Source organism: Carassius auratus, chromosome 33, assembly GCF_003368295.1.
Source record: "Carassius auratus strain Wakin chromosome 33, ASM336829v1, whole genome shotgun sequence".
NCBI lineage: Eukaryota > Metazoa > Chordata > Actinopteri > Cypriniformes > Cyprinidae > Carassius > Carassius auratus.
In genome coordinates, this window is record NC_039275.1 from 3,927,819 (window position 1) to 3,945,555 (window position 17,737).

Consider the following 17,737-nt stretch of genomic DNA (forward strand, 5'->3'; position numbering starts at 1 on the left):
ATACACAGTCTCCACCAGAACGTCGGTGAGGCTAATGAATCTGCTACACCTCTCAATACCAACCCGACTGATGACACACCGATAGAGGAGCCTTACCCAGGTTTTGAATCTCAAGTGCAGCAAATTCTACAAGACGCTAATGCACTTCAAGCGATACGGATCGTCAAGGACTCAGACAAGTTCTGTATAAGTTCAAGGAATCCTTTGCCAAAGACTCTCTAGATTGTGGTCTCACCAACCTCCACACGGTGCGCATCCCTACGCACCCTGATGCTCCTCCCACTTTTGTCAGACAGTACAAGATTCCCATCGCCTCACACGAACCAGTGCAGGAGATCATCGAATCTATGCTGGAAAGGGGGTCATCCGTCCATGCAACAGCACCTACTCAGCCCCCATCTGGCCCGTCCTCAAACCTAACGGCAAATGGCGACCCACCATTGACTACAGGAAACTGAATCAACAGGGCCGCTGTCACGATGGCCCATGACCCAGCTAGAACAGCAGAACTACCCCGAATCAGAGGAGCCACAATCTTCTCTATCCCACTTGGATTGTGGCCTCTGGATTCTTGGACTATTTCTCGGTGCATGCACCCGGGAAGGACACAACAACAAAGTTGGCATTCACATCTGGGCAACAGACAGCTTCCACCTTCAACAGGAGGTCCGTTCGGCTAACGCCAAACTCAGCCAGCCGAATTCAACATCTTTCTGAACAAAGCCTGCTCCAGACGCTTAGAATGAGACGGGCAACTCTGATTCTACTTGTAAGACGATGTTCTCATGAAGAGCACAACGGTGGCCGACCACCCTGAAAGAATAAGACTATGTTTTAACCAATTATCCACCGCCGGAGCCAGATCGCCCTCCACAAAGGACAGTGGTGCCAAACTAAGGGTTAACTACGTGGGCCTGTCTCATCGGATCCCCAAGGCATTGAACCTCAGTCAAACCGTATTTCATTGCCATTCAAAACATCAAGCCTCCCACCAACGTCTCTGAGCTGCGGAGTTTTCTAGGGGTATGCAATTACTCTCGACAGTTCATCGAAAACTACTCAGACATGCCAAACTCTGACAGCTCTGCTAAAAAAGACTGCCCTTTCGTCTGGTCAGAGGCTCAAGAACACGCCATGAAAGAACTAAAAAGACATTTATGCACAGCCCCGTGTCTTGCTTACCCTGATCCACAAAAGGAATTCTACCTTGAAGCTGGATTTTCCAACCAATGTCTCAGTGGCTGGCCTGTACCAACGGCATGACCAAGACAAGAAAGTAGTTGGCCTATGCCAGCAAGACACATGCTTCCACCAGAGTGTAAGTTCTCAGACTGTGAAAAAGCTCTGCTCTGCACTGTATGGGCCATTCAGCGATTCTCCAATTACATTGGGGCACCAGAAAGTCATCATAGAGACTTGCCACCAGCCAGTAATGTTTCCTCAACAGCCCACGAATCCGAGATGGCGTGGTCACCCAATTCACGCATAGGCCACATGGTTAATGGCTCTCCAAGGGCGCAATGTTGAGGCTACGGTATGCACAGAAATCACAAGTCTGCACTGGGCAATGGCCTGGCCGCATGCCAAAACTGTCTGATAACACATCTGCAGAAGAAATGGCTGTGCAAGAACCTCAACAGCAACAACCGACCTGGTCACAGGTACTTTGAGAGAATGCGTGTCAGGGCATGCTCACAGCCTACGTCGATGGATGCTCCTACAACCATGATGGCATCCTTAAGGCAGGGTGCAGGAGTGCTGTGGGTCAACGACCAGCCGTGTTCCCCCACAACACTTCAAGTTAGGTCCCCAGTCATCACAATATGCAGAAATAGCAGCCATTCTCATAACTCTGCAGATCGCATCAGCCCCATGACATCAGAGAAATCCTCATCTGTACAGACTCTAACTAGCCAGACTCAGTTTTGTGTGCCACCTTCCGGGCTGGAAACAGAATGGTTTCAACACGGCAAACAACAAGCCAGTCAAACACCAACACCTGTTCCAAGAATGTTGATAACATCACCGAATATGCGCAATATGACTGTGTACTGGAGAAGGTAAAAGGACCACTCTAAGCTACCAGGGCTGGACAAAGACTTTGAATGATAAAACCGACGCCTCGCCAAAACAGGCGCACTACACGGGGAGGTGGTGGTCACCCCCAGAACCCCACACCCAGCCCCGATGTTGCAGTTGTTAACCCGCAGCAAACGACCTTCACCTGTGGCAGTGCCCGCCTCACAAATCGCTATCGCTAACTCCGCAGATCTTCCAACAACGACATTGGCGGATATGCAAGCCTCTGACACTGCCATAAAGACAATTCTTAACCACCTCTCTGACCCCTCCACCACCCTATCACTGAAGCTGAACTCAATTGATGACTCGTGCCTCCGACACCTATATAACCACCAGACACATGCTACGTGTACAAGACGACATTCTGTGGTTTGCAACCTGATGACAGCACATCGCCACGGCTCGTGGTGCCACGGATGCCCAAAAGGGGGTAATGCTAATGTACGCCCACGACACACCATGTGCTGGACACCCACGGTGCCCAGAGCCACGTATGACACAGCTGAGACAGTGGCATTTTTGGCCCCGGCATGCAACAAGATGTGGCAGAGTACGTCCAAGAGAATGTCTGTGTGCTGCCAGTTCACACCAGCAAACCCCAAACCACAGAGCCCCACTGCAACGCAGAGGGATCACGTTCCCGTGGTCAGACCTCCAAATCGACTGGGTAGGGCCCCTGCCCAGATCAACAAGAGGCAACAAGTACTTTCTCACGGTGGTGTGCCAGTTTACCAAGTGGGTAGAGTGTCTGCCAGCACCCAATGACACTGCCCAAACCACTGCATACCTCCTGATGAACCATATCTTCTCCCGGTTCGGATTGCCACTGAGAGTCAACTCAGACAGAGGTACCCACTTCACGGCCGAGATCATGCAACAGATCTGGAAATGCCTAGGGGTACAAGCTAAACTACACATCAGCCACCATCCAATTGCATCCGGCCAGGTAGAGAGATCGAACCGAGCGGTGGTCGCCATGCTGAAAAAGTATGTGTCTGCTAATCAGAAAGACTGGGATGTGAAACTACCCCTTGTGTTGATGGCCATCAGAGCCACCCCACAGGAATCAACACGGGTGTCCCCTTTTGAACTCATGACTGGGCGGCAGATGACCCTGCCACTACACTTGCTGTATCAACCAGGAGACTCCAACCTTGTCACCGCTTACACCACATTCCAGTACCTTGACGAGCTCCATAGACACTTGAAAACAACGTTTGCTTTTGCCCAGCAACACCTGCAAAAAAGCGCTGAAGGACAGAAAGCATACTATGGACCGGAAAGCGTCACACCAGGAACTGAATGTGGGCGACAGGGTCTTGTATTACCGCTTCACCCCGCCAACTCAGACAGGCCCCCAGCGGCTGTCAAAGAAATTCCTGCCACACTGGACGGGACCTCATGAGATTATGAACAAACTCTCCCCAGTTGCGTACCAAATCCAGCTAAGCCGGGGATCGAGAGAACCAGTTCTCAAATGGGTCCACCGTAACCAGATTAAGAGACATGTGGCCACTAGCAGAGAAAGACAGGGAGGGGCCAATGCAAGCTAAACACCAACCGCCGCCATCGAAGCGAAAAGACTGTCCCATCCAACCCGGGACAAACCTCACTGACCTGTTCCCTCTCTCTCTTTTCCCTTTTCCTCCCCATCTCTCTCTCTCTCTGGCCTGTAACAGGATGCTGCTGTGGATTCTCATCCTGTGCCTCCAGTCAACCAGAGGCCAGCCGTCATCAGACATCATCACACCGGGTCCTGCCTCGGGCATTGTATTGAGAGAGCAACCAGGACTCCTGATCACAAATTGTCGGACGTACACCCAGAAAGTATACGTTCGACTCGACCCCCGCAACGTCTACAGAGCACACTACCCCCCGCGCAGTAGCCCAGTACAGCTGGGCCGGTGCCCGTTGGACAGAGGACTCCCTCCAACACGCCGAGGCCGATGTCAAGCACATGCTCAACCAACTTGAGAAGATGACTGTTACCCAGGCGGAACTAGGTGGACACAACCGCCGCCCCAAACGTTTCCTGGGAGCGCTGCTCGGAGCCGCCGCTGCTGTTGGAACTCTGTTCAACATTGGTATGTCCAGTGTCAATGCAGTTAATATAGCCACTGTGAGACGGCATGTGGCTGAAATTCAGACTGAACTTCCACAGCTAAAAGAGCAACTCACTACACAGAGTGCATCCTTGCAAACCATTGGAAAGACTTTGAAAGGAACGGTGGTCATTCTCAACACCCACAGCGTGCTTTTGAACCAGACCATGAACTCCATGAAACAGCTGTTCACCGTTTTCCAGAATGACTTTGCCCAAACGCAGCTGGTCACAGCATTAATGACTGACATGCTACGGGAAGTGAGTTCTTCCATCGACAGTTTAGCCATGGGAAGAATTCCACCATACCTGATACCCCTAAGCCTGGTGCAAAACGTGCTGACTTCCGCCATCACCACACCCACTGATCCTATGCAAATCCACCTTGCCTACTCTCTAGGTAGCGCTATTCCCCTTTACGTGGATCCTGAGCAGAAGGAGATGAGTTTCCTCCTGAACTTACCCATCATAGAGTCAAGCCGAATCTACAGACTCAAAGACATTGTTAATGTGGGGTTCTGGAAGGATAACACTCATATCAAGATACGTACCCCTGAGGTGGTGGCGTACCATGACAGCAACACCCAGCTGTACTTAGCCCCAAACCTGCACATGTGCACCCTAACTAAAGACATTCACTACCTCTGCCCCAGCAAACCGTTTCTCAGAGACAATACTGATGGAATCTGCGGGTTGCAACCCATGATCAGCGACACGCGTTGCCCTGCCGACGCCCAGCCTCGCAGCCACGTCACCGAGACGCAAGCTGAGATTGTAGGTGATAGATGGCTCGTTAACACTCCAGTACGTACCGCTACACTGACCTACGACCAGCATGACACAGCCACCCGTGTCAATCTGCTTGACCAGAGCATGTGGATTCAAGTCCCACGAGGGGCCATCCTCCACCTCGACGATCTGGCCTTATACCATCTTCCGAGTGAAGAGTACCAATCAGAACTAGAAATCCCATCCTTCTTCAAGAACTACAACTTCACCCTAGGTCTGGAGTTGGAACTGTGGATTGAAAAAGGCGGGCCTCAGCTCATTGACATTGCTCCCGTCGACGCAGCCCTCCAAGCCTTGTCTCGATTGCCCATCCTGAACACCTCACCTGTTGTCCAAGCCTGGACTGCAGCTGACACAGCACTGTGTATCTCCATGGTCGTCGGCCACACCCTGACCCTTGGCGTGGCCTTAGTCCTATACAGGAAACTCAACGAGATGCGAATCTCTGCAGCTAAACTCAAGACAACTAGGATTGGAGGTCTCCGATGGAGACCCCGAAGGGAAGGTACCACACCAGAGACGGATAAGGACCTCATCGAGTTGAGTCCCCAGCCCTAACAAACACCTGCTATCCGACTGTCAGGATTCACCTGCCATCCGACCATGGTGGTGGGTGTTGTCCGATAATGACCACAGGGCATCATCCGACCACAAAGGGGGAGATGTAACACCAATGGGCGGATGGTATTCAACCATCTGTTCCATATTAATGAATCCTGACCCCTTTTGACACATTCTACACTCAAAAACCAGAACGTGAGTTAAAGAAAAACAAGGACCTTAGTTTTACAACCCTCTTACAACATAACTCACCACCCTGGGCGCCAGCAGGACGGCAACGTCCTGGCGGGGATGAGAGTTATAACACCTTGGAGACTATCCAGAGATGCGATATCGAACTTCAAAAGGGAAGACAAACACCCCCGCCTTTCGATCGCACATTCCAGCGCAAAAAGACGCACACACCTTCACAAACAGGCACAAGCAATTTTGCTAGCCCATGGACCTTTTTTACTAAAACTACCTCTAAATGTATTTTAATATCTCCCGTTTTATGCTCAAATGTATGTATGAGGCATAGTGGAATATATGAATGTTACTGTGTGTTTAATGCAAACTTTATATGCATTTAGTTAAGAATAACTAAATATCAATGTATACTTGATGGATAAAACTATAGTTCTTGGTGTCTGTATAATCGTAAAAACACGACTGTAACGAATCTTGATAGCAAACTACAAAAAGATGCATTGTTTCAGAGGAACGATCTTGCTTAAGAAAAATGTTTAATTTTGTCATCACCATAAATTAGACCAGTGGGCGGAGATCAGCAAACAAAGAAGATTTTTCCCGCCTCAGTTTGTTTACACTTCATTGGATCATACTCAAAATTAGGCGTGAACCTAGGTTCACGTAAAAGCTCGGGGAAACCGATGTTCTTTGCATTCCGCCAGAGAGAAAAAGGGATTCCCAGCTTTGCAACCGGACTTCAAGAAGTTCTCCGTTTATTCTTCGTTACTTTTCGTTTCATTTTAGTTTTTCTTTATTGTCTTCGGATATTTGACTTCGTTCAATTGTCTTCACGAGCCAAACGAACTTAAGTCTAATCATCTTTTGGCAAAGTTTACCTTCGCGTTAACCATCGAGCTCACGCATCACCTGCTTTGAAAAGAACCGCGCTGAGGCCGCACGGACGGACAATTTGAGCGCAGCTACACACAAGAGCCAGATCAAAGCAAGTACTTTCTTATATCGCAACTAAAATTGCTGTTTAAGGTTGTCTAGACTATTCCATGTTTGTGAAATTATTCAATGACTTGGGGTCTCTTGCAAAGTTAACTGTTTGAAATTGCCACGCTGAGATTGGTTTTCACTTTCACTTTCTCTCCCTCTCTCTCTCTCTTTATCTCTTTCTCTCATTTATCTCATTATTATTCTTGTTCGTTTACCTTGTTTAAATTGTATTTTCGTTTTGCTATATACTCATATTTACTCCGTGTGAATTGTAGTTATGTACTCTTTAGTCTGTTTTTATTAAATCCTATAATTTGCTTGAATTGAATTGTTTTATTGCTCATTGAGATCGAAGTCCCTGAATCGTGTGATCTAAGCTACGAGCTTTATTTTATGTGAAATATTTTCAGTAATCTTAGTAGTACAGACACAGAAAATATTGTTTTTTCCTGATCAGAAGATTAATATTTCTTGGAGTTTGTAAGAAGGGTATTTTTATTGAATTTTGATAAGGAAGTCTAGCTTCCAGTTCGCTGGACGAACAGATTGTCTAGAGTAACTTAAATTAATTCTAGTAAAGGTTACCTTTAAATGATTAAATATTCCCTCTTTGGGTAATTTAATATTTGTAAGCAATAAGCACGCTATATTCATAGACTCATGAATATTCACTTAATTTGAGTTAATTATTCCCCAGAAAGTGATTGTTGCTACAGTACTTAATAAAAAACAAAAACATTTTTAGTTTATTTTTATTTAATTTATTTATTTTATTCAGCTTTATTTATTACCGTAAACTTTTTTTTTTTTTTTTTTTTACAAGGCAACATTTTTTTTTATTAAACTTTGTTATAATTTTCAATAATGAAAATGCTTTTTAATGGTTTTAGTTAACGATATGGTATTATAATAGTATAGTATTATATATACTATGTGTGTTTTGAATTAGATTTTTATTTTGAGTTTTAATACTTTTTTGTACCTTTTTTAATTTTTTTTATTTCTATTTATCCTTATTTTAGTCATTGTAGTGTTACAACTTACACTTGTTTCATCTTATATTTATATTCATCTAATATTTATATTTTATTTAATTGAAGCTTTATTACAATAACAACAAATATTTTTAATTGTTTAGGTAACAATAACAAGACTGCCCATAAGCCCAAGTATTAAATCCATAACTCATCCTACACCGTTTGTACACCATATACAGTACACACAGAAATCAGCAGTTTTTTTACTTTGAGGCCTCAAGTTCTTTCTAGAGACTCAAATATCATAGAGACTTTAGGATGGACTGTTATTTTGATTTGGGTCACCCGACTAGAAACCACCCAAACACCATAGCAATGCAATTAAAACATCCTCGTAGCATCGGGTTTTTCACGGCAAACACCACTCACGCTCTCTTCAGAAAATGTGAAAATGAGTTCTGTATTCTACAACTTTCCTTCTACCTCAGTGTCCCTGTTCTAATGTGCTAATGACTACGGCTGTCACAGGCTGAGCCACACTAGCAGGTTCACGAGCAGCAGGTCCATTAGGTATTCCTGTCACGCCGGTGGCCGCAGCCCACAGAGCTGATATAAATAGGTTGCAGCAGGCCTGAAACCGGGACTCTCCTCTCCTCTCCTGTCCTCTCCTCCCCGACTTTATCACCCGTGTCCTGCACGTGTTAGCGGGGTGTGATCTCTGCTGCTTTCTCTTTGTCTCTCTCTCTGTTCACACACTCTCTTGTGCCCGTGTGGGAGAGAGTTCACAGAAGTGTGAGCTTTAGTCCTCCATAATCTACTGCATTCATTGCATTACACTTTTAAAGGCATGGTTCAGTCAGACGTGAAAATTCATGTGTTTTTGTCACTCAGGTAATTCATTGTTTTTATGTTTTATGATCTATATAAAATACACATATATATTGTACAGAAAGCACAATTTTCAATCAGATTTGAGGAAATGTAGCATTGCATCACTTGCTCATCAATGGATCCTCTGCAGTGAATGGGTGCCGTCAGAATGAGAGTCCAAACAGCTGATAAAAACATCACAGTAATCCACAGCACTCCAGTCTATTAATTAATGTCTTGTGAATTGAAAAGCTGCACCATTATGACATTTGTAGCTTCAAACCATTGCTTTCAGAACAAAATATGAGTCAGTTATCCATAATATTGCTTTTCCAGTGAAAAAGTGGTCTTGTCTGAATCAGGAAAGAAATCTGCACAGATCTAGCACTGTTTTAGAAGTCAAACTAACTGTTATAATAAACAAACATGTGAGTGGATTTTGGTGGAGGAAACGTTGTTATGAATTGTGGACTCTGGACTCTTTTGGCCAGAATCAACAGTTTGAAGTTAATACATCTTAATGATGGATTTGTTTCTTACAAACACGCAGCTTTTGGCTTCTTAAGATGTTAACTGATGGACTGGAGTGGTGTGGATTACTTGTGGATTATTTTGATGTTTTTATCAGCTGTTTGGACTCTCATTCTGACGGCACCCATTTACTGTAGAGGATCAATTGGTGAGCAAGAGATGTAATACTGCATTTCCCCAAATCTGATGAAGAAACAAACTCATCTACATCTTGGATGGCCTGAGGGCATAAATTTCCAGCAAATTTTAATTTTTGGGAGAACTGCTCCTTTAATATTGCTTAGTGATTCAAAGAAAACTGTAATGTATTATCTTGAAATAATCACAATATTGTAATGCTTTAATAATGTGTTTTTTAAATGTTTTCAAGTGGTTGTGGGTTCAGTTCCCAGGGAACACATGTTAGGTAAAAACCGTTAGCCTGAATGCACTGTAAGTTGATTTGGATGAAAGCATCTGCTAAATGCATTAATTTTTTTTATTTTTTTTTAAAGCTACCACTTGCAAATAATCCATGGTACTTAAAAAAAAAGTATCCGAGTGTCTGAGTACATTAGAAACTAGTTTACTATTTGCATATGCATCTTACAGACAGCATAACTGTATGCGTAAGCTAATCTGTTCCTCGTTTTATGAGCTGCCTAAGTTGTCCAAAAGCATGTCAAGCCAATTCTATAGAGAGACTTCAGAGCCAGTTAAACACAGTAAACATGCATCAAACTGCTTGCTATTTTGCATTGGTGACAAAATGTCCATACAGCGAGTTGAGAATGTAGGACATCAGATGAACAACAGCAGCGGCTGGTGCTTTTTAGGAATATATATATATATATATATATATATATATATATATATATATATATATATATATATATATATATATATATATATATATATATAAATTATTCAGCTAGTTGCCAAGGTAATATAATGTATTTTTTTTTGTCAGTTTAACTTGATGTACTAAAATAACCAAAAATACATTTTTTTTTATAAAAACTAAATAGCCATAGTACAAAACAACTCATAAAAGTGATAAATACATAAAACTTTAACTAAAATTAAACTGTAGAAATTTTTTTTTTAAAATATTTATTAAAAAAACAAGAATTTTTATATAATTATATACAATTATATATAATATAATATATAATTGTTACATTTTTTACAGTTTTTTCTTTTCTTTAAAAAAACCTACATAGATATTATGCTCTTTCTCTCTCACTTTTTTTTTTTTACAGTGACAGAAGTATTGTTTAGAGACACTTTGCAGTCCGACGTGAACCTGCATCATCATCATCACCATGGCTCAGTGTGTCTGTAGCCCATGCATGAATGGCTGTGCTCAGACTCTTGTAAGTGTGTGTGTGTGTGTGTGTGTGAGATCCTGTAGCACTACAGCTGTTTAGCACACGTCGGCCCTCGCCGCAGAGCCCTGGTTTGTTATGCTTCTAAAACGAATGCCTTGTCTGCATGTGTACGGACAAGACATTTGTCATTTAGAGTGGCGTTTCTACAGACAGTGTGTTCATGTTTGTGTGTGTGTGTGTTTTATAAATATCTCTCTCGCTGTAGCCAGGTGGAATTGATGCGCTTCAGCACATTTTGCAGGGTGTCGTCAGCGGAGGCTTTAATTTTTACAGTCCTGACAGCACGAGGTCTCGAGCTCAAGAGATGCAACGCCAGAGTGATGCTACTGCTGTGCAAATGTTGGACGTGTTTGCGGATGCAGCATCGGCGTCAAACACACACACACACACACAGAGTCGCAGACAAAACAGCCATCGCTCTGTGTCACAGAATAGGGTCAGACGTATAAAGAGCATCTGCAGCATCTCTTTGTCTTTAGATCTCACACACCTGGAGGAAATACCCACATTTATTTGGTCCCTTGCTGCTTGCTAAAATGTGCAGTATTCAGCTGTATCCCACAATGCAGTGCACTTGACTGCTTCTAGCATGATGAAGGCATGCTTTTTTTTATTTTTTATCAAAAAAATCATTTTCATGTGTTAGATTTCGGGACAGTAGGATTGTGCAAAATTCAGAATGTAAGAATCGATTCTCTTTCATTGAATGAGTGTGAATTTGAACTGATCTTGTCACAACACACAGGAAGTTGTAGTTTGAATTCAAATGACAGGAAGAAGAATTTACTGAAGTGCAATGATCTACAAAAGGTTATGTCATCCATCCATCATTCCGTCTGTCATTCTTCCTGCGTTCCATCCATCCATTGTTCTGTCTACCTGTCATTCTGTCAGTTGTTCTATCCTTTTATCCATCCATCCATGTATTGTTCTGTATATATCGTTCCATCCATCGTTCCATCCATCCAATAATCTATGCAGAAGAGACAATATTTCCTAAGATGAAAGAAGGAAGTCTTGTACAGAGGTTTGATGTGAGCCTCAAAGGTCAGATGAGAGTCCCAGGTTGCTAACTGATGTTGAAAGTGAAATATTCTGTCCAGAAAAGGTAACGCTGGTAATTCCAGATGTCCGGACTTAAACTGTTTAACTGCTCTTTACTTATTTATTCATTCGTTACAAAAATTGAGAAAGTAAACTATTGAATGTATTTAGGTTCATTTTATTCCTCAAGATGTTCTGTATATGGAGAGCGGATATATAAATGTGACCGAATGTAAACGGTCAAAGCTGGCAGAGTTATACGATGTTGCTGTTTTGTTTGCTTATGAGCAGAAAACACACGATGTGTAGAAATGAGGCCAGATTCTCTCGGTCTGCGATGCGTGCTTGCGGATGTCAAGGAGTGAGCCGCTGCTCGCTGGCACAAACACACTCAAATTAGCCAATAAAAACGTGTGAAATGGGTGCCGGAGCGCCGGCCGAGGACATGCCAAAAGAAATGAACATCAGCTCTCTTTGACACACACCAGGAGCGGCTGAGACGCGAGGCGGGGGGAAGATGGGAACGACAGAACGCAGGAGCTGAGTCAGAGAGCAGCTTTAGTGTTTGTAATCAAAGCGGTGACATGTGTTTGCAGAGCGCCATCAGCTCAGTCAAGCCAAATGTGCCGCTCTCAAATGACTCGTCCACACACACAAAAAACACCGACAGCTGACTGTGATGTGCGTAGACCATTCAGAAGTGTGAAGTAAACGTGTGAGTGGAGCATTCGTGGATAACTCTGACCATTTGCTGGTATGTGGCTGGTGGAGATAAATGGTGTTTTTGTTCGTCATTTACTGCACCCTTAAGTTGTTCAAAACTGGGCACCAAAGAAGATATTTTGAAGAAAGTTGGTAACTAAACAGTTGACGGCAGCCATTGACTTCCTTAGTATGAAAACAATACTATGGAAGTCAATGGCTACCATTAACTGTTTGGCTACCCTGTGTTTTGAGACATAAAAGAAAAACCAGTGTAACAGCAGAACATACTTCAAACGCAAGGATACATCAGGGCTTAAAGACAAGACTATAAATACCAAGTAAAAATGTGAACCCGAATCAGACGACCGAAATAAGCATGAAACGGACCACATAACAAATTACACAATAAAAGAAATTACTTGAATTTAGAACATGAGCAAAATTCCAACCAGATGTGACAAAGAGTGAAAAAAGCTATAATAGTTCTTCTATTTTCAGCATTTTCATAAATGAATACATTTTTTTTATTTATTTTATTTTATTAAAAATATTATTTATTTGTATTATATTTATGATTTATACTTTCATCATTTTATTTATAATTTAATTATAAATATATATTGTTTACTTAAAAAAATAGTTTTATTTAGATCAGAAAAAGGCAGTACAACACAAAATTCCATAATGTATAAGTACTTAAAATATTTGCATTAAAGCAATGAGAAGGATATTATTATTAATATTCTTCTTCTTATTATTATTATTAGTAATAATAAAAGTAAATGACATTTATTTATTTATTTGTTTGTTTGGGGGTTAAATATAATAACATTTTAATTTAATAAGAAATAATATAACATTGCAATATATATATATATATATATATATAAATATTAAATTGTCCTAAAAAATAGACTTCATTGTCTTTATGAGAAATACAATGTATTATTTCCTTATTTTGTTTTTGTGGCGATATAAGACCTAAATATGTTCTTGACCTGTTTCCTGAGATTCATCCATGAAGAAAGATGAGATTCTTTCTGGGAAGCTTTCTTTGGATTTCAGAAATCATATAATAATAATTTTGCATTGCATATACATCTCACTATTCATCAACGGGACACAGAATGCATGTCAAATAAAGTATGATTCTTTAATTGACACATAAGTCTTTCCCACTGGTAAATGCAGCACGGTTGTGGTGTTGATGTACACTTAATATCGTGAAGGCGGCAGCAGATATTGTAAGTCTGATTGAACAATAGTCTGTGCATCATAAAGAATTTTACCTGGTATAAGGATTCATTATTTTTCTCTCCCAGACTTCCAAAATCTCCTGTGTCGGTTTTGAACTCCCACTGTCTGTTTAGGGCAACAGAAGTCTGGAATCTCCAGAGTTTTCATTGAACATGGTGTCGAGCTCTGAAGTGTTATTTCAGTGGAATCTAAACACACTAATTGAATATCATAACTTTGTGAAGCTGCCTCTCCTAAAGGTACCTGAAATTTTAATTTAGACTTCAAAAGAGCTCCGACTTTAAAGTAAATCTATTGTTTTTCATTTAGATTCACAATTTACTCCTTTCTCTCTCTCGCAAGTGGCGTGCCGTACGTAGTTATGATTGATCTGGCAATTAAAATATGCAGAGAAGGAAAAAATATTAACCGCTTCTTTTTGTTTTAGAAAACAGCCAACCGTTTTTTTTTCCCAGATAATTAAATTTTGCACATTGATATTCTTTACGTGGCATTCATCTCCCTCATTATTTTTCCATTTTCATCTTTCTGCCGAGAGATCGATAGATTGATAAGATGATGTTGCTAATCTTAAATAATTTAAGAGGAGAAAAGTTACACTTACTTTGCTGCTGGCAAAGTGTTTGAACTTTAATTCTCCTCTGGAGTTTCACGCAAGCCTTCATTCGCTCGCAAACAAAAGTCACTCGCCTTACTGTCGCTATTTCAGAGCTGGAAGAATTCATTCATTCATTGCCTTCATTGCTATTTTTCTTGGAAAATATATAAAGTAAAATGCTGCATATTACAGATCGATGGTTGTCAAGACTAATACCCCAAACTTAGAGAGAAATGGCAATTCAAAGAGAGAGCATAAAGTAGGCCAATTAGTACCTTGGGAGCGTTTTGCGGCGAGAGATAGCGACGTGTCATTTGCGCTAACGCTGAGGCCGATTGTTTATAATATGACCTGACAGTTTGGGGCTCTCCAGTATCGGATTAAGCACAATACTAATTAACATTTGGCTGTGTGAGAAGCTAGTGTGGTGCTCAAAGGAGAGAGAAACACGAAACATGCATTGTGTCTTATTTTCTGCTGTAGGAAAAGGCAGGAGTCTCCATTAAACAAGTCATCTTTCTTTGACCGTTTGGATCAGAAATCTGTGGCTTCCTAAATTCGAAATCTTAAGAAATAGATGATTTGATCAAACCTCTAACCCTAAAATTTCAAGGTCAGTGCTTGGTCCTATTTGAAGTCATCCTAACAGGAGTAGTAGGGCAGTTTAATAAGCATATTTCTTAAAGGTCCCATGACATGGATTATTTCCTTTTCTTTAAATGCTTTTTAATGTGTCCTTAGGTGTATTTATATTGTTAGTATGATTTTTACATTTAAAATTTAGAAATAAAAAGCATTTTTATATCCTGACATTAGCCCTCTGGCTAGAATGCATTGGCTTGAATTACTATTACAGCTGTCGAGATTAACGAATCGTGGAAGTGTTGATTATATAATTATTTTTTTCTATCTTTTCCCATCACATGAAAGGCTGCAGTGATGAGCATTGAGTAGACAGAGTCTGTTTATCGCGTGGATGCAGTGATCTCGTCATTATTGCAACACGTTTTCTCTCACAAAATGCTTTCACCAAGGCTAACAGCAAACACATGAACACAGTAAGAGCTCCGTTGTGCAGCATAACAGCGTCATTCATTGTAACGGCAGTTTGGGCAAGTGTGCAGATATACTCGCGATGTGTAACAGCTCCGGGAAAAAGCGAGCGTTCTTTGATCGATCTCTAGTTAAATCACAATTTAAATAACAGATTTGTTTCATGATACTAAGAGAGACAACGTGAAGTTGATCGTTTAGTCACTGGCTTGATTCACTGATGCATCAGTATTAAACGATTTAGAAAGAAAGTCTGTGTGAACTTGAATGATTAGCTACACATCAGAAATCACTGATCACAGATCAGGCATTAATGAACACTGTTACTCACTGTTTGTGGCGGTGCTGTCGAATCCATATCATAAAAGTCTGTTTGAAACGCCTGTGCTGACATTGCGACTGAATTATATGTAAATATTTGGGCGGGCAAAGCAGAGAAAGGGGAGGTAACAATTCTCGTTACAATGTCACAACGAGGAGATTCAAGATCAGCCCGTTTGAGCTTCCATTTTCTCAAAGGCAGAGAAAGATAGAAAAATCTCAATTTACACCGATTCAAATTTCTAGAAACTTGGGGAGCATATACAGGCTAGGGGAACTCATATTAATGTTAAAAAACTTCAGAAAGTGAAATTTTCATGTCATAGGACCTTTAAATTAATTGTTCTCTGAAGCACAGTATAAAAAACCTAAAAGAGATATTTGAAAATGAACTCTGATCAAAATTAGAAACACTTATAGATACCTCAATGTTATTGATGTTAATTTGGCACCTGAATGCTAATTTCCTTATTTATTTGACAAACCATATTTAAATAGCAGCATTCCTCCAATTTTTGTCCAGATGACGGCCAAAGGGATGACCTTTTCAGCCACTGCAAGAAAAGTTGGTCATTCTAAATGTGTGATTTCTAGAATATTGCAGCTTTAATATTAAACTAATTCATTCAAATCCCTCAAAAAAAGCTGGTTGTTCATGTAAGAAGAAGACTGGGTAATACTGAGACTCTCAATGGGGAATCGGTTCAGCACTGCAGCTGGGATTGCTAGCCAGTTCAATACTGAAGCTGAAATACGGATCTGTCTCGGCATGTTTAAGAGAAGTCGGACTGAAAGCACACTCTGCAATGATGAAGCCTCTCATCAGCAAAGAGAATCAAACGGCTAGACTCTCCTTTGCCGAGGAGCATGTTGTGTGGAGAGAGAACTGGTCCGAAGTTCACTTTTTAGTGATGAGAGCAAGTTTAATTTATTTGGGTCTGGTTGGAAACATTTTGTTTGGCATCAAACTTTGGAAGGACTGAACCCCAAGTGCCTGAAGAAGTCAGGGAAAGGTCATGGTTTTGGGATGTTTTCTGTACTAGCAGGACTCTTCCAATGAGTCTGCAGTAGGGCTGGGATAAACTATAATTTTTTTAACGATTAATCTAGAGATTATTTTTTCGATGCATCGATTAATCTAACGATTAATTTTTTCAGACCGATTCGATTTCGATTATCTCCCTATTAATTGACTACTAACAATTAATACATGTTGATTTACATATCTGAATGAAAAAAACATGAATTCCTTAACATTGCAATATATGTTTATTGCTCTTAAAATTACAAAATAAAAGACTGACTAAGAATTCATTACTTTGCACTTGTATAGAGATAGCATTCAATAAAACCTTGAAGCCTTGAAAACACATAGCTAACTGAAACAAGCTTACTGAACACATAGGGCCTAGCTTACTAAAAAAAGTTCTTCTTTCAGATGAAAATAACAACAACTTGATGTCTTGCATTCAATAAAAAATTCAAATATTCATTCAAAAACTCTCTTTTGCCCCCACTAGTTTTAAAATGAACAGTGGGAGCCAGCAGCCTGTCATGGAGAAAAAAAAAATCTCCAAATGCTCCACGTGAAACTTTGGTGTTCCGCCCTTTTTCTATCGTGTCTAATGATTTTGGTTAATATGCACGAGGGTGAGAAAGAGAGAGAGAGAGAGAGCAAGACAGCGCTCGTGTAGTTTGAAGACTGTGAGTGCACGAGTGCACGTGAAACTTTGGTGTTTCACCCTTTTTCTATCGTGTTTAATGATTTTGATTAATATGCACAAGGGAGAGAGAGAGCAAGAAGCGCTCGTGTTGTTTGAAGACTGTGAGTGCGCGCGCAGCCGGGGCTCTCTCTCGTACGTAGCAGTCATTATATTCTACATCACTCACCGATCAAATAAGGCTTTGACAGCCGCAACAAAAAAAAAGATAAATGCAGAAAAACCCCTGGATTGGTTATATAACGTTGGACAGAATGTTGATCCGGCCATCGCGTATATTCAGCGCACATAAGGTAAATGTTTTGCAAACGTTTTTTAGAGAAATAAAAACAGGTCGACGAATTGATTCGCATATTTTGCGTCAACGTATTTTTTGAGTCGACGTCATCGATGACCTCGGCGCGTTGTCCCAGCCCTAGTCTGCAGTCCTTATATAAGACAATGTCCCCACCTCACTGCGAAATGGTTAAAGCAGTTTCTTGAAGTTCCTCGGTCTAAACCCAATTTAAAATATCTGGAAAATCCTTGAAGTCATTCAAAGCAGAGCTTCTAGGCTTCCTACTCATTTCTGGCAGCTGTAAGTT